Below are 18,808 nucleotides of genomic sequence, written 5' to 3'. Positions count from 1 at the left end.
TGGCAGTGTATGTCACATGTCCTTGCCCTATAAGACCAAGCCATTTTCCCCGTCGCCACCATTTTCTCACTGCTGCAGCTGCGTGTTAGACGGCACCGCTGTTGCTGTGTGTGCTATACCTTGTTAATTTCAAGCCAATTTTCGCACAAATATACAGATAGCTTGGGAGTAGGGAATAGTTGTGATTGCAGTCCTTTTAAGGACTAGGTTACAGCATTTCCTACGACTTTTATCAGGGAGGTCTGTGCTCTTAAATAGATAGGTTGTGGGAGTAAAGACTAATTGTAATTGGAGTCCTTTTCAGGACTAGGTTACATGAGTTCCTATCAGTTTTTGCCAGGCAGGTCTGTGCCAGTGCTGTGCAAGTTTTTTTCACAGCATTTGGCTGAATCTAGCAAAGCTAATCCTTTTTGGCCTATTGCAGAGTGTGTTAGTCAGTGGAGTAGCCTATCTGTGTTGCAAGATATAACAACAGTGTATAGAATACCAATTTTTTTACTGCACCTAGTGAAGTAAAATCTTTTGGGCATAGCATCATTCTATTAGTCCATCTATACTGACCTCCATCAGGTTGCAAATTAAAAATAATTTTTTTCTGCATCTAGCTCTGAAAAAATATTTGGGCTTCTAGCAGTGTGTGGGACTTGGTCTATTAGTCCATCTATACTGACCTCCATCAGGTTGCAAATTAAAAATAATTTTTTTCTTCATTTAGCTCTGAAAAAATATTTGGGCTTCTAGCAGTGTGTGGGACTTGGTCTATTAGTCCATCTATACTGACCTCCATCAGGTTGCAAATTAAAAATAATTTTTATCTGCATCTACAGTACCTCTGAAAAAATATTTGGGCTTCTAGCAGTGTGTGGGACTATTTGTGTTAGTCCTTCTATACTGACCTCCAGCAGGTTGCAAATTGAATATAATTTTTTTCTGCATCTAGCTCTGAAAAAATAGTTGGGCTTCTAGCGGTGTGTGGGACTTGGTCTATTAGTCCATCTATACTGACCTCCATCAGGTTGCAAATTAAAAATAATTTTTATCTGCATCTACAGTACCTCTGAAAAAATATTTGGGCTTCTAGCAGTGTGTGGGACTATTTGTGTTAGTCCATCTATACTGACCTCCATCAGGTTGCAAATTCAAAATAATTTTTTTCTGCATCTAACCCAGCCAATAGTTTTGGCCTAATACCACAGTTTGGCCACTCAGCTCTGCTCGGTTACCATCCATTGTTTTTTTGTGCAAACAACTCCAGAGTTGTGAATTAGTTAACCACCAAAATGAGTGGAAAAAGGCCTGCTGCTGGTGGAAAGGGGAATAGGCGTGTTGGGAAGGGGAAAAAAGGTTGTGTCCGTGGGGTAGGTGTTAAAGCAACAGTAACATCTGCAGAAGAAAGACCATCTTCCAGCCAAACTAAAATGTCTACTTCTTTTAGCAGACAATGTGATAAGATCCCTTTCTTACGGCCACGCCAATCGCTACAAATTCCAGATGAGGCACAAAAACAGCAGGTGCTTCAACGGATATCAAGTGCTCCTTTAAGTGGTCTCTCCTCCACATCAACTTCAACATCACAAATACTCCAGTCCTCAAAGGTGTCACCCAAATCGCACTTGCTTCCTCACAGCTCCCAAATCTCCAGCTGCCCGTCTGAGTATGAGGTAGAACAGATGGTTGAGTCTGCAGAGCTGTTTACTCATACTATAGCCTGGGAATCAGAGGTCGACTCCAGCGCTTCTGTGAATCCAGACGAGGAAATGATCTGCACTGATGCCCAGAATCTTTATGAGTCGGATCCAGGACCAGACGCAGAAGGTTCTGACCATAATGTAGACCCTCATTCCCAAACTGTAACTCCTGTTGGTGGAGACAATGAGGAAGACGATGATAAGACTCAAATACCTGATTGGAGCGACAACTTTAGTTTTTTGTCAGGGCAGGAACAGGTTGGCTCTGAGGACGACGGGTGTGATAACGCACAGGGTGATGATGATGAGGTCGGAGATCCCACTTACTGTCAACCCACAGTCAGCCAAGAGATGAGGTCAGCAGAGGAGGTGGAGGAAGATGCTAGTGACGACGAGGTCAGGTTGCGCCTTCCTGGACAGAGACGTAGTACTGGAAGCACGTCAACAACTGCATCCTCAAACACAACTCTGCCTCTCACCACAAGTCGTGGTGGCTCTTCAGGTCGCATGGGTGCTAAGCCTTGCATAGCCTGGGCATTTTTTCAGATCGATAAAGATGACCCAACTCGTGTTATCTGTAACATTTGTCAGCAAAAGCTAAGTAGAGGCCAAAAAATACATAGTTTGAGTACTTCATGCATGAACCGGCACATGGACATGAAGCATAAGTTGCAATGGGAAGCTCAGTGTGCTACAATGCGGCCTAGCCGGCCGGGCCAATCACCGTCTGCCATATCTTGTGCATCCGCGGACTCTTCATCCTCTGTGACTGGGGGGACAGCAGTCACACCTGTTTTGGGGCGCAGACCTGCCACCTCTTTACCCGCAACAGCCAGCGTGATTGGCAGGTCATCATTTTCTTTGGAGGTGGTAACACCAGCTGGTGTTGAGCGCTGTCCGACATCGATAGCACCACCTTTGGATCAAGGCAACCTAACATGTCCGCCTGCATCTTCCTCACAGACCGGCAGTTTGCCGGGGACACCCTTATCAACCCCGTCTAAGCACAATAGCCAGCCCTCGGTCCCTCAGATGTGGACAAGTAAAAGACCATTTCCTCCTAGCCATGAGAAAGCTAAGAGGTTGAATTTCACCATCTGCAAGCTCTTGGCTACAGAAATGCTGCCTTTCCGCCTGGTGGACACAGAGGATTTTTGAGACCTTATGTCCGTCGCAGTGCCCCAGTACCAGATGCCCAGTCGGCACTACTTCTCAAAGAAAGGTGTGCCTGCGCTCCACCAGCATGTCGCACACAACATCACCGCTTCTTTGAGAAACTCTGTGTGTGACAGGGTGCATTTCACCACAGACACTTGGATGAGTAGGCATGGACAGGGGCGTTACATGTCGCTGACTGGGCACTGGGTAACTATGGTGACAGCAGGACAAGGGGCTGCTGTCCAAGTCTTGCCGTCCCCACGATTTGTGCGTCAATCCTCTTTATGTCAAAGTTCCTCCACTGCTTCTGCCTCCTCAACCTCCTCTCGGTCTTCCACCTGCACCCAAAGCCTGTCTGGTCATGCCACAAGCTTTCTAACTGCGCAGAAGGGATCCTGCACACCTCCTTACTATGCTGGCAGTAGGGCTCAACGTCATCAGGCGGTTTTTACATTGAAATGTCTGGGAAATGTGAGTCACACAGCTGAGGAGTTTTGGTCAGCTCTGGAGAACCAATTTCATGAATGGTTGTCTCCACTGGACCTGAAACCAGGGAAGGCCGTGTGCGACAATGCTGCAAACCTGGGTGCGGCCCTTCGCCGGGGCAATGTCACACACGTGCCTTGTATGGCTCACGTGTTGAACCTGGTTGTCCAGCAATTTTTAGCCCACTATCCCAGACTAGATGGCCTTCTGCAGAGGGCACGGTCGCTGTGTGCTCACTTCCGCCGTTCGCATCCCGCAGCTCATCGACTTACATCTCTACAGAAGTCGTTGGGCCTGCCACTTCACCGGCTAAAATGCGATGTGCCTACCCGGTGGAATTCAACTCTGCACATGTTGCAGCGACTGTGGCAGCACCGACAAGCCCTGGTGCAATACGTTCTGACGTATAGCCTGGGCCAACGAGATTCAGAGGTGGGGCAAATCACGCTGGAGGAGAGGTCTCAGATCAGGGACCTATGCACCCTTCTGCACAGTTTTGAAATGGCGACGAAGATGTTTAGTGCTGACGATGCCATTATCAGCATGACTATTCCGGTGATTTACATGCTGGAGCACATGTTAAACAGAATTCGGAGTCAGGTGGTGGCACAAGAGGAGGTGGAGGAAGTAGAGGAGGAGGAGTTGTATGCGGAAGGGCTAACATCTGCAAGGTCCAGACGGTCGGCAGCACCAAGGCGGCAGGCATGTGAGGGTGGGGGAGATGGTTTTACCAGGGCGCATGGTAGCAGCCAAACTAGTGAGGAAGGTGCAGGAGCCCAGGAAGAAGTGGAGGACGAACTGATGGAAGACTCATCAGATGAGGGAGACCTTGATCACATTTCTGTTGTGCGAGGTTGGGGGGAGAGGACAGAGGAAGGAAGCATGATTGTTACCTCGCCACCAACACAACAGGGACTTGGTGCTCCTGGATGCGCAACACACATGAGTGCCTTCTTGCTGCACTACCTGCAACATGACCCTCGAATTGTGAGAATTAGAAATAATCCTGACTACTGGGTTGCCACACTGTTAGATCCCCGGTACAAAAGTAAATTTGCAGAAATTATTCCTGCCATAGAAAGGGATGCACGCATGCAGGAGTATCAGCAGAGACTGTTGCAGAATCTTACATGTGCTTTTCCACAAAATACCAGTGGTGCACGTAGTGAATCTCACAGTTCCAACTTGCCAACCGTGGGACCGTCAAGTGTTCAGCACTCAAACCGTAACAGAACCACAGTATCTGCTGGTAACATCAATTTTGCGGAATCATTTCACCACTTTTTTAGCCCATCCTTTGCAAGGCCACAGGAGACAAGAAGTCTGACACATAGTCAACGCCTAGAGACGATGGTACAGGAGTATCTCCAAGTAAACATTGAAGCCACGACTGTGTCACTGGACCCTTGCTCTTTTTGGGCTTCCAATCTGGATAAATGGCCGGAGCTAGCCACTTACGCCTTGGAGATCTTGTCATGCCCCGCAGCCAGCGTTCTGTCTGAACGTGTGTTCAGCGCTGCTGGTGGTGTGCTGACAGATAAGCGCACGCGGCTCTCCACTGATAATGTAGACAGACTCACGTTCATAAAGATGAACAAATCATGGATCCGAAACGACTTTTCTACCCCTGTGTCATCCTGGGGAGAGTAAAAGCTTGATGATTGGTTAAAATCACCCTACCAACCGTTTTAAGCTTTCAAATTACTAATCATGTTTATCTGTATCTTGACTGGAAAATAATTTGGGCTTTGTAGCAGTGTGCAGCACTGATCCTATTAGGCCATCTATACTAAAGCTTCACCAGATTTAAAATTAAAAATAATTTTTAGCTGCATCTAGCCCGGAAAATAATTTTGGGGCTCCGAGATGCGCAAGGCACATAAGTGCCTTCTTGCTGCACTACCTGCAGCATGACCCTCATATTGTCAGAATTCGAAGTAATCATGACTACTGGGTTGCCACACTCTTAGATCCCCCAAACTTTTCGATCAACCTTTTCATTTTAATAAAGACCAAAAAAATGGTCATTTTTGAAATTATAAGCATTAGCAGGTTGTTAGAAACTGAAATCAAACAGTTTTCAACTCAAAACTTTATTCTAGGTGATGTTACATTTTCACATAGGACCCCTTGTTCGAAAGGAGCTTCTGAACTCTCTCGTCCATTGAATTTGTCAGGTTTTGGATGGTTTCTGCTTCAATTGTTTTGCATGAGGACAGAATACCCTCCCAGAGCTGTTGCTTAGATGTGAACTGCCTCCCGCCATCATAGACACTCCTTTTAATGATGCTCCAAAGGTTCTGAATGGGGTAGAGGTCAGGGGAGCATGGGGGTCACACCATAAGTTTGTCCCCTTTTATGCCCATATCAGCCAGAGATGCAGATGTTTTATGTGCAGCATGAGATGGTGCATTATCATGCAGAAAAATGATCTTGCTGTGAAATACACGGTTCTTCTTCTTGAACCATGGCAGGAAGTGCTGTTTGAGAAAATCCACATACATTATGGAGTTCATCTTTAGCGCCTTCAGGGATCCTAAAGGGGCCGACAATCTCTCTCCCCATGATTCCAGCCCAAAACATTACTCCACCTCCTCCTTGTTGGCGCTGTAGCCGTGTTTGCGTGGGGTGTCCATCAACCAGCCATCCTCCACTCCATCCATCTGGACCATCGAGCGCTGCACGGCACTCATCCGTGAACAAAACAGTTTTGAAATCAGTCTTCATGTAATGTTTGGCCCACTGGAGCCGTTTCTGCTTGTGTGAAGTGGATAGAGGAGGTCGACAGGATGGCGCATGCACAGCTGCAAACCTCTGAAGGACCCTGCATCTTGTTGGTCGGGGGACGTTGGAGGCACAAGCAGCTTCAAAAACTTGTCTGCTGCTATGACAAGGCTTTTTTGCCGCTGCTCTTTCAACCTGACGTAATTGCCTGTAGGAAATAGTCCTCAATTTGCCCTTATCAGCACGCACACGTGTGTACTGTGAATCAGCTACATACTTCTTGATTGCCAGGACACTTCATCCTGATCATCGCACAATGTTGATTGTAGTCATGCCTTGACCTAAACACTCCACAATTTGTTGCTTCTCAGCAGCCGACACATCCTTTTTCTTTCCCATTTTGGCAGAAAATGTAGGCTGCTTAATAATGTGAGAGAGCCTTCTTAAGTAGTCTTGCCTTTCATTGGACACACCTGCCAAACTAATTAGCACAGGTGTCTGCAATTGCTTACAGTGATATAAAGAGCCCTGACACACATCACCATCAATGAGTTTAACTGACAAACAAACAAATTCTTCCCTTATCACTCCTAAACACTCTTTGTATAATAATTTGGAACGCAGTGTACATGTGCTTTTCCACAAAACACCAGTGGTTCACGTAGTGAATCTTACAGTTCTAACTTGCTAACCGTGGTCTGTATGGAGTTGTTCAATAAAGGGCCCAAAATTAAGATAACATAGATGGGAGAGGTCTCTATGAATAGGAATTCCTAAGTATTTGATACCCTGTGAGGGCCAGGCAAAGGGAAAGTTGGACTGGATGGAATCCTATATGGATTTGGGGAGGGAGACATCGAGGGCCTCAGACTTCGCTGCATTGATTTTAAAATTTTACCATGTAACAAAGTGATCTATTTCAGCCATAACAGCATGGATGGATATATGTGATTGAGTGATATATACTAGGACATCATCAGCAAATAGAGAGCACTTGTACTCGGTGCCTCCCACTTCAATCCACCTAATATTGGGGTTATGGCGAATTGATGAGAGCAGGTGCTCCGTCACTAGGATGTATAAGAGAGGGGACAGAGGACATCACTGCCTTGTCCCATTGGTGATTGTGAAAGGTGATGAAAATGTTCTGACGCACCCCCTGGGCCTTGGGACACCCGGAGCCGGACCCTTTTTGGTGGATGCTGGTGGTTGTAGTCTTCGTGGCGGCGACCCAGTTCCGTGGCTCAGGGCGGTCAAACCAGTGGCGGAACTATTTATGTGGTTTTCATGTTTAAATGTCCGACTACGCCACCCGTGGATTGCGGTCAGAGTGAACCGCCGCTACAGGGCAGACCACTGAGGCTGGTGTTGTGGGTGCAGCAGAGCGTAGCATAACTCCCCACGGGAGGAGTATAGCCTCAGGGCAGTGTATGCGGAGGATGGGGGTGATGGTGCAGGGCAGCAGCAGTAACGACACGGAGTCAGTGATGCAGTTCAGGGCCTTTACTCACAGTTCTTATTATCCAGACCACGTCTGCAGGTAACGGCTGCCCACGTCGTACTGTGCTCACCAGGTGAGGGGCTCAGACAACTCCCAGATAACTTTGGAGCACTTCACAGGACCCCCTTTGTGTGTCCTTTGTCTGGCCTTTCTTACCAACACTTCTGTCCGGCTGCCTCGGGCCTCCTCTTGGTAAACTTGGCGCCAGTTTCCCTGACCCTATGTGGTGCCTTCCTAGCGGGTGTAGCGAGGGGCTGCGCCACATAAAATGTCAGAGCCTCCGGTTTCTAGCTGAGGGTCGTTTCCTGCCTCCACTAGTTCGGGGACCGGTCTCCCCCTTTGGCCTGACCCCTCCACGCAGGTGGATTCGGGCGTGCGGTGGCGACTCGCCCATCCGTACCCCTGGGATCCCTTCATTCCTCGTTCCTGGAGCCTTCTCCGCTCCTCTTCCTTCCTTCTCCCTCTTCCAGGCCTGGGCCTCTGTTACTAGGCCCGCCTCCGGAGCAGAGCTCATGCAGAGCCCCTGCTCCCTGCCACTTCTGCTCAGACTTCTCTGCACTGAACTAAGATGGTGCCCACCTTTTATACTCCCTTCTCAATGCACCCAGGAACTGCTTCCTCCCTGCTCCTGCACTACAGGGTTCCCCTTCCTCAGTGTTCCCTCCCCCCACTCCAGCCAGGGACAGGGACTGTCGTGCCCATCTCAGGGGCATATTGGTCGCCCTGCCCCACGGCAATGTGGTGTAATGCATGCAGGTGTCGGGTCCTGATCCACACTCCATCCTTACCTGAGAGTGAGATATCACACCTCTGGGTGAGGTGCAATACGTCTTTAGCAACCGAGCCCTCAGGGTGCTACAGTTCCATTTATCTTCAGCCTAGGTGACGTATTGCGATACAGGGCCGTGATTTTGGCTATAAAAGGGTCCCCTAGACCCCTACCCCAAGCTTTTTAAGAGAATCATATATGGCGTGCCAGGAGACTCTATGGAATGCTTTCTCAGCATCCAACGAGAGTATCTAATTACAAATTTTTAACTGCATCTAGCCCAGGAAATACTTTGTGCCTAGTAGCAGTGTCTGCTAGTAAGCGGATTATCCCGGCTGTTAAGCAAGCTGCACCACCTGTAGTTTAGACACTTAATTTTTTCAAAGGAAATGCTTCGGGACCATGAGATACTTAGTGAAGAGCATCAGGAGGCACCCCAAGGCATAGGGGCTGGGACTGGCAGTAGGATGCCTTGCGGTGGACAGTCGAGCTCGATCCTTATAAAAGCTTTTTAACTGCAGCAGCTTTAGTGGACGCTACTGGAGCTGGAATTACCGCGGCTGCTGGCATGAGACTTGCCCTCCAATAGATCCTTGTAAATGGATTTAAAGTGTATTCATTCAAATTAGAGAGACAATTTAAATTAAAAAGCTAAGAGCTGCCTCCACCACAGGGGGGCTCGCTCGACCCACCAGCGGACAGGCACCAGTATTGGGAGAGGGGGGCTGGCCGTCAGGGTTCACCGCGGCTCTGGCACAAACCCGGCGACACGGAGGTGGCACGGGCAGGAGCGGACTGGCCGTGTCGGCTTCTCACTTTTTGGATTTTAGAAGGGCATGACATGCCTATATCTGTGTCTCCCCCTCCTTTTACTCCTCCACCTCTTTTATTTTCGCATGACTATATGTACTTGTCACTTTTCCATGTGTTAGTTATGTCTTCTGAGCAGTTTGTCAGCTTTTGGACACCTTTGAAGGTGTTTTCTATGTGTTTCTATGTGTTTTTGTTTGCCTGCCATTGGTTTTAACGGTGTTCGAAGGTGTTCGACGAACAGTTCGACGAACAGTTCGGCGAACACACGGGTGTTCGACGAACCGAACCGAACTCGAACCCTACGGGGGTGGCTCAACACTAGTCGCCACCTTTTGCTTTGATGACTGCTTTGCACACTCTTGGCATTCTCTTGATGGACTTCAAGAGGTAGTCACCGGAAATGGTCTTCCAACAACATTGAAGGAGTTCCCAGAGATGCTTAGCACTTGTTGGCCCTTTTGCCTTCCCTCTGCGGTCCAGCTCACCCCAAACCATCTCGATTGGGTTCAGGTCTGGTGACTGTGGAGTAGTGTTGAGCCACCCCCGTAGTGTTCGAGTTCGGTTCGGTTCGTCGAACACCCGTGTGTTCGCCGAACTGTTCGTCGAACTGTTCGTCGAACACCTTCGAACACCGTTAAAACCAATGGCAGGCAAACAAAAACACATAGAAACACATAGAAAACACCTTCAAAGGTGTCCAAAAGCTGACAAACTGCTCAGAAGACACAACTAACACATGGAAAAGTGACAAGTACATATAGTCATGCGAAAAGAAAAGAGGTGGAGGAGTAAAAGGAGGGGGAGACACAGATATAGGCATGTCATGCCCTTCTAAAATCCAAAAAGTGAGAAGCCGACACGTTCAGTCCGCTCCTGCCCGTGCCACCTCCGTGTCGCCGGGTTAGTGCCAGAGCCGCGGTGAACCCTGACAGCCAGCCCCCCTCTCCCAATACTGGTGCCTGTCCGCTGGTGGGTCGAGCGAGCCCCCCTGTGGTGGAGGCAGCTCTAAGCTTTTTAATTTAAATTGTCTCTCTAATTTGAATGAATACACTTTAAATCCATTTACAAGGATCTATTGGAGGGCAAGTCTCATGCCAGCAGCCGCGTAATTCCAGCTCCAGTAGCGTCCACTAAAGCTGCTGCAGTTAAAAAGCTTTTATAAGGATCGAGCTCGGCTGTCCACTGCAAGGCATCCTACTGCCAGTCCCAGCCCCTATGCCTTGGGGTGCCTCCTGATGCTCTTCACTGAGTATCCCGTGGTCCCGAAGCATTTCCTTTGAAAAAATTAAGTGTCCAAACTACAGGTGGTGTAGCTTGCTTAACAGCCGGGATAATCTGCTGACTAGCAGACACTGCTACTAGGCACAAAGTATTTCCTGGGCTAGATGCAGTTAAAAATTTGTAATTAGATACTCTCGTTGGATGCTGAGAAAGCATTCCATAGAGTCTCCTGGCACGCCATATATGATTCTCTTAAAAAGCTTTGGGTAGGGGTCTAGGGGACCCTTTTATAGCCAAAATCACGGCCCTGTATCACAATACGTCACATAGGCTGAAGATAAATGGAACTGTAGCACCCTGAGGGCTCGGTTGCTACAGAGGTATTGCACCTCACCCAGAGGTGTGATATCTCACTCTCAGGTAAGGATGGTGTGTGGATCAGGACCCGACACCTGCATGCATTACACCACATTGCCGTGGGGCAGGGCGACCAATATGCCTCTGAGATGGGCATGACAGTCCCTGTCCCAGGCTGGAGTGGGGGGAGGGAACACTGAGGAAGGGGAACCCTGTAGTGCAGGAGCAGGGAGGAAGCAGTTCCTGGGTGCATTGAGAAGTGAGTATAAAAGGTGGGCACCATCTTAGTTCAGTGCAGAGAAGTCTGAGCAGAAGTGGAAGGGAGCAGGGGCTCTGCATGAGCTCTGCTCCGGAGGCGGGCATAGTAACAGAGGCCCAGGCCTGCAAGAGGGAGAAGGAAGGAAGAGGAGCGGAGAAGGCTCCAGGAACGAGGAATGAAGGGATCCCAGGGGTGCGGACGGGCGAGTCGCCACCGCACGCCCGAATCCACCTGCGTGGAGGGGTCAGGCCAAAGGGGGAGACCGGTCCCCGAAACTAGTGGAGGCAGGAAACGACTCTCAGCTAGGAACCGGAGGCTGTGACATTTTATGTGGCGCAGCCCCTCGCTACACCCGCTTGGAAGGCACCACATAGGGTCAGGGAAACTGGCGCCAAGTTTACCAAGAGGAGGCCCGAGGCAGCCGGACAGAAGGGTTGGTAAGAAAGGCCAGACAAAGGACACACAAAGGGGGTCCTGTGAAGCGCTCCAAAGTTATCTGGGAGTTGTCTGAGCCCCTCACCTGGTGAGCACAGTACGACGTGGGCAGCCGTTACCTGCAGACGTGGTCTGGATAATAAGAACTGTGAGTAAAGGCCCTGGACTGCATCACTGACTCCGTGTCGTTACTGCTGCTGCCCTGCACCATCACCCCCATCCTCCGCAAACACTGCCCTGAGGCTATACTCCTCCCGTGGGGAGTTATGCTACACTCTGCTGCACCCACAACACCAGCCTCAGCGGTCTGCCCTGCAGCGGCGGTTCACCCTGACCGCAATCCACGGGTGGCGTAGTCGGACATTTAAACATCAAAACCACATAAATAGTTCCGCCACTGGTTTGACCACCCTGAGCCACGGAACCGGGTCGCCGCCACGAAGACTACAACCACCAGCATCCACCAAAAAGGGTCCGGCTCCGGGTGTCCCAAGGCCCAGGGGGTGCATCAGAACATTTTCATCACCTTTCACAATCACCAATGGGACAAGGCAGGGATGTCCTCTGTCCCCTCTCTTATACATCCTAGTGACGGAGCACCTGCTCTCATCAATTCGCCATAACCCCAATATTAGGTGGATTGAGGTGTGAGGCACCAAGTACAAGATTTCTCTATTTGCTGATGATGTCCTAGTATATATCACTCAATCACATATATCCATCCATGCTGTTATGGCTGAAATAGATCACTTAGTTACATGGTCAAATTTTAAAATCAATGCAGCGAAGTCTGAGGCCCTCGATGTCTCCCTCCCGAAATCCATATAGGATTCCATCCAGTCCAACTTTCCCTTTGCCTGGCCCTCACAGGGTATCAAATACTTAGGAATTCCTATTCATAGAGACCTCTCCCATCTATGTTATCTTAATTTTGGGCCCTTTATTGAACAACTCCATACAGACCACGGTTGGCAAGTTAGAACTGTAAGATTCACTACGTGAACCACTGGTGTTTTGTGGAAAAGCACATGTACACTGTGTTCCAAATTATTATGCAAAAAGTGTTTAGGAGTGATAAGGGAAGAATTTGTTTGTTTGTCAGTTAAACTCATTGATGGTGATGTGTGTCAGGGCTCTTTATATAACTGTAAGCAATTGCAGACACCTGTGCTAATTAGTTTGGCAGGTGTGTCCAATGAAAGGCAAGACTACTTAAGAAGGCTGTGTCACATTATTAAGCAGCCTACATTTTCTGCCAAAATGGGAAAGAAAAAGGATGTGTCGGCTGCTGAGAAGCAACAAATTGTGGAGTGTTTAGGTCAAGGCATGACTACAATCAACATTGTGCGATGATCAGGATGAAGTGTCTTGGCAATCAAGAAGTATGTAGCTGATTCACAGTACACACGTGTGCGTGCTGATAAGGGCAAATTGAGGACTCTTTCCTACAGGCAATTACGTCAGGTTAAAAGAGCAGCGGCAAAAAAGCCTTGTCATAGCAGCAGACAAGTTTTTGAAGCTGCTGGTGCCTCCAACGTCCCCCGAACAACAAGATGCAGGATCCTTCAGAGGTTTGCAGCTGTGCATACGCCATCCTGTCGACCTCCTCTATCCACTTCACACAAGCAGAAACGGCTCCAGTGGGCCAAACATTAAATGAAGACTGATTTCAAAACTGTTTTGTTCACGGATGAGTGCCGTGCAGCGCTCGATGGTCCAGATGGATGGAGTGGAGGATGGCTGGTTGATGGACACCCCACGCAAACATGGCTACAGCGCCAACAAGGAGGAGGTGGAGTAATGTTTTGGGCTGGAATCATGGGGAGAGAGATTGTCGGCTCCTTTAGGATCCCTGAAGGCGCTAAAGATGAACTCCATAATGTATGTGGATTTTCTCAAACAGCACTTCCTGCCATGGTTCAAGAAGAAGAATCGTGTATTTCACAGCAAGATCATTTTTTTGCATGATAATGCACCATCTCATGCTGCACATAAAACATCTGCATCTCTGGCTGATATGGGCATAAAAGGGGACAAACTTATGGTGTGACCCCCATGCTCCCCTGACCTCTACCCCATTCAGAACCTCTGGAGCATCATCAAAAGTAGTGTCTATGATGGTGGGAGGCAGTTCACATCTAAGCAACAGCTCTGGGAGGGTATTCTGTCCTCATGCAAAACAATTGAAGCAGAAACCATCCAAAACCTGACAAATTCAATGGACGAGAGAGTTCAGAAGCTCCTTTCGAACAAGGGGTCCTATGTGAAAATGTAACATCACCTAGGATAAAGTTTTGAGTTGAAAACTGTTTGATTTCAGTTTCTAATAACCTGCTAATGCTTATAATTTCAAAAATGACCATTTTTTTGGTCTTTATTAAAATGAAAAGGTTGATCGAAAAGTTTGGGGGATCTAAGAGTGTGGCAACCCAGTAGTCATGATTACTTCGAATTCTGACAATATGAGGGTCATGTTGCAGGTAGTGCAGCAAGAAGGCACTTATGTGTCTTGAGCATCTCGGAGCCCCAAAATTATTTTCCGGGCTAGATGCAGCTAAAAATTATTATTAATTTTAAATCTGGTGGAGCTTAGTATAGATGGCCTAATAGGATCAGTGCTGCACACTGCTACAAAGCCCAAATTATTTTCCAGTCAAGATACAGATAAACATGATTAGTAATTTGAAAGCTTAAAACGGTTGGTAGGGTGATTTTAACCAATCATCAAGCTTTTACTCTCCCCAGGATGACACAGGGGTAGAAAAGTCGTTTCGGATCCATGATTTGTTCATCTTTATGAACGTGAGTCTGTCTACATTATCAGTGGAGAGCCGCGTGCGCTTATCTGTCAGCACACCACCAGCAGCGCTGAACACACGTTCAGACAGAACGCTGGCTGCGGGGTATGACAAGATCTCCAAGGCGTAAGTGGCTAGCTCCGGCCATTTATCCAGATTTGAAGCCCAAAAAGAGCAAGGGTCCAGTGACACAGTCATGGCTTCAATGTTTACTTGGAGATACTCCTGTACCATCGTCTCTAGGCGTTGACTATGTGTCAGACTTCTTGTCTCCTGTGGCCTTGCAAAGGATGGGCTAAAAAAGTGGTGAAATGATTCCGCAAAATTGATGTTACCAGCAGATACTGTGGTTCTGTTACGGTTTGAGTGCTGAACACTTGACGGTCCCACGGTTGGCAAGTTGGAACTGTGAGATTCACTACGTGCACCACTGGTATTTTGTGGAAAAGCACATGTAAGATTCTGCAACAGTCTCTGCTGATACTCCTGCATGCGTGCATCCCTTTCTATGGCAGGAATAATTTCTGCAAATTTACTTTTGTACCGGGGATCTAACAGTGTGGCAACCCAGTAGTCAGGATTATTTCTAATTCTCACAATTCGAGGGTCATATTGCAGGTAGTGCAGCAAGAAGGCACTCATGTGTGTTGCGCATCCAGGAGCACCAAGTCCCTGTTGTGTTGGTGGCGAGGTAACAATCATGCTTCCTTCCTCTGTCCTCTCCCCCCAACCTCGCACAACAGAAATGTGATCAAGGTCTCCCTCATCTGATGAGTCTTCCATCAGTTCGTCCTCCACTTCTTCCTGGGCTCCTGCACCTTCCTCACTAGTTTGGCTGCTACCATGCGCCCTGGTAAAACCATCTCCCCCACCCTCACATGCCTGCCGCCTTGGTGCTGCCGACCGTCTGGACGTTGCAGATGTTAGCCCTTCCGCATACAACTCCTCCTCCTCTACTTCCTCCACCTCCTCTTGTGCCACCACCTGACTCCGAATTCTGTTTAACATGTGCTCCAGCATGTAAATCACCGGAATAGTCATGCTGATAATGGCATCGTCAGCACTAAACATCTTCGTCGCCATTTCAAAACTGTGCAGAAGGGTGCATAGGTCCCTGATCTGAGACCACTCCTCCAGCGTGATTTGCCCCACCTCTGGATCTCGTTGGCCCAGGCTATACGTCAGAACGTATTGCACCAGGGCTTGTCGGTGCTGCCACAGTCGCTGCAACATGTGCAGAGTTGAATTCCACCGGTAGGCACATCGCATTTTAGCCAGTGAAGTGGCAGGCCCAACGACTTCTGTAGAGATGTAAGTCGCTGAGCTGCGGGATGCAAACGGCGGAAGTGAGCACACAGCGACCGTGCCCTCTGCAGAAGGCCATCTAGTCTGGGATAGTGGGCTAAAAATTGCTGGACAACCAGGTTCAACACGTGAGCCATACAAGGCACGTGTGTGACATTGCCCCGGCGAAGGGCCGCACCCAGGTTTGCAGCATTGTCGCACACGGCCTTCCCTGGTTTCAGGTCCAGTGGAGACAACCATTCATGAAACTGGTTCTCCAGAGCTGACCACAACTCCTCACCTGTGTGACTCACATTTCCCAGACATTTCAAAGTAAAAACCGCCTGATGACGTTGAGCCCTGCTGCCAGCATAGTAAGGAGGTGTGCAGGATCCCTTCTGCGCAGTTAGAAAGCTTGTGGCATGACCTGACAGGCTTTGGGTGCAGGTGGAAGACCGAGAGGAGGTTGAGGAGGCAGAAGCAGTGGAGGAACTTTGACATAAAGAGGATTGACGCACAACTCGTGGGGACGGCAAGACTTGGACAGCAGCCCCTTGTCCTGCTGTCACCATAGTTACCCAGTGCCCAGTCAGCGACATGTAACGCCCCTGTCCATGCCTACTCATCCAAGTGTCTGTGGTGAAATGCACCCTGTCACACACAGAGCTTCTCAAAGAAGCGGTGATGTTGTGTGCGACATGCTGGTGGAGCGCAGGCACACCTTTCTTTGAGAAGTAGTGCCGACTGGGCATCTGGTACTGGGGCACTGCGACGGACATAAGGTCTCGAAAATCCTCTGTGTCCACCAGGCGGAAAGGCAGCATTTCTGTAGCCAAGAGCTTGCAGATGGTGAAATTCAACCTCTTAGCTTTCTCATGGCTAGGAGGAAATGGTCTTTTACTTGTCCACATCTGAGGGACTGAGGGCTGGCTATTGTGCTTAGACGGGGTTGATAAGGGTGTCCCCGGCAAACTGCCGGTCTGTGAGGAAGATGCAGGCGGACATGTTAGGTTGCCTTGATCCAAAGGTGGTGCTATCGATGTCGGACAGCGCTCAACACCAGCTGGTGTTACCACCTCCAAAGAAAATGATGACCTGCCAATCATGCTGGCTGTTGCAGGTAAAGATTTGGCAGGTCTGCGCCCCAAAACAAGTGTGACTGCTGTCCCCCCAGTCACAGAGGATGAAGAGGCCGCGGATGCACAAGATATGGCAGACGGTGGTTGGCCCGGCCGGCTAGGCCGCATTGTAGCACACTGAGCTTCCCACTGCAACTTATGCTTCATGTCCATGTGCCGGTTCATGCATGAAGTATTCAAACTATGTATTTTTTGGCCTCTACTTAGCTTTTGCTGACAAATGTTACAGATAACACGAGTTGGGTCATCTTTATTGATCTGAAAAAATGCCCAGGCTATGCAAGGCTTAGCACCTATGCGACCTGAAGAGCCACCACGACTTTTGGTGAGAGGCAGAGTTGTGTTTGAGGATGCAGTTGTTGACGTGCTTCCAGTACTACGTCTCTGTCCAGGAAGGCGCAACCTGACCTCGTCGTCACTAGCATCTTCCTCCACCTCCTCTGCTGACCTCATCTCTTGCCTGACTGTGGGTTGACAGTAAGTGGGATCTCCAACCTCATCATCATCACCCTGTGCGTTATCACACCCGTCGTCCTCAGAGCCAACCTGTTCCTGCCCTGACAAAAAACTAAAGTTGTCGCTCCAATCAGGTACTTGAGTCTCATCATCGTCTTCCTCATTGTCTCCACCAACAGGAGTTACAGTTTGGGAATGAGGGTCTACATTATGGTCAGAACCTTCTGCGTCTGGTCCTGGATCCGACTCATAAAGATTCTGGGCATCAGTGCAGATCATTTCCTCGTCTGGATTCACAGAAGCGCTGGAGTCGACCTCTGATTCCCAGGCTATAGTATGAGTAAACAGCTCTGCAGACTCAACCATCTGTTCTACCTCATACTCAGACGGGCAGCTGGAGATTTGGGAGCTGTGAGGAAGCAAGTGCGATTGGGGTGACACCTTTGAGGACTGGAGTATTTGTGATGTTGAAGTTGATGTGGAGGAGAGCCCACTTAAAGGAGCACTTGATATCCGTTGAAGCACCAGCTGTTTTTGTGCCTCATCTGGAATTTGTAGCGATTGGCGTGGCCGTAAGAAAGGGATCTTATCACATTGTCCACTAAAAGAAGTAGACATTTTAGTTTGGCTGGAAGATGGTCTTTCTTCTGCAGATGTTACTGTTGCATTAACACCTACCCAACGGACACAACCTTTTTTCCCCTTCCCAACACGCCTATTCCCCTTTCCACCAACAGCAGGCCTTTTTCCACTCATTTTGGTGGTTAACTAATTCACAACTCTGGAGTTGTTTGCACAAAAAAACAATGGATGGTAACCGAGCAGAGCTGAGTGGCCAAATTGTGGTATTAGGCCAAAACTATTGGCTGGGTTAGATGCAGAAAAAAATTATATTCAATTTGCAACCTGATGGAGGTCAGTATAGATGGACTAATAGAACAAGTCCCACACACAGCTAGAAGCCCAAATATTTTTTCAGAGGTAGATGCAGAAAAAAATTGTATTCAGTTTGCAACCTGATGGAGGTCAGTATAGATGGACTAATAGAACAAGTCCTACACACAGCTAGAAGCCCAAATATTTTTTCAGAGGTAGATGCAGAAAAAAAATATATTCAGTTTGCAACCTGATGGAGGTCAGTATAGATGGACTAATAGAACAAGTGCCACAGACAGCTAGAAGGCCAAATATTTTTTCAGAGGTAGATGCAGATAAAAATTATTTTTAATTTGCAGCCTGATGGAGGTCAGTATAGATGGACTAATAGAGAAAGTCCCACACACTGCTAGAAGGCCAAATATTTTTTCAGAGCTAGATGCAGACAAAAAATTATTTTGAATTTGCAACCTGATGGAGGTCAGTATAGATGGACTAATAGAGAAAGTCCCACACACTGCTAGAAGGCCAAATATTTTTTCAGAGCTAGATGCAGACAAAAAATTATTTTTAATTTGCAACCTGATGGAGGTCAGTATAGATGGACTAATAGAGAAAGTCCCACACACTGCTAGAAGGCCAAATATTTTTTCAGAGCTAGATGCAGAAAAAAATTATATTCAGTTTGCAACCTGATGGAGGTCAGTATAGATGGACTAATAGAACAAGTCCCACACACAGCTAGAAGCCCAAATATTTTTTCAGAGGTAGATGCAGATAAAAATTATTTTTAATTTGCAACCTGATGGAGGTCAGTATAGATGGACTAATAGAGAAAGTCCCA

Source organism: Phyllobates terribilis, unplaced genomic scaffold (assembly GCF_046119375.1).
Source record: "Phyllobates terribilis strain yellow unplaced genomic scaffold, ASM4611937v1 Scaffold_4__5_contigs__length_816908805, whole genome shotgun sequence".
In the NCBI taxonomy this organism is placed as follows: domain Eukaryota; kingdom Metazoa; phylum Chordata; class Amphibia; order Anura; family Dendrobatidae; genus Phyllobates; species Phyllobates terribilis.
Note: the sequence above shows the minus strand (reverse complement) of the source record.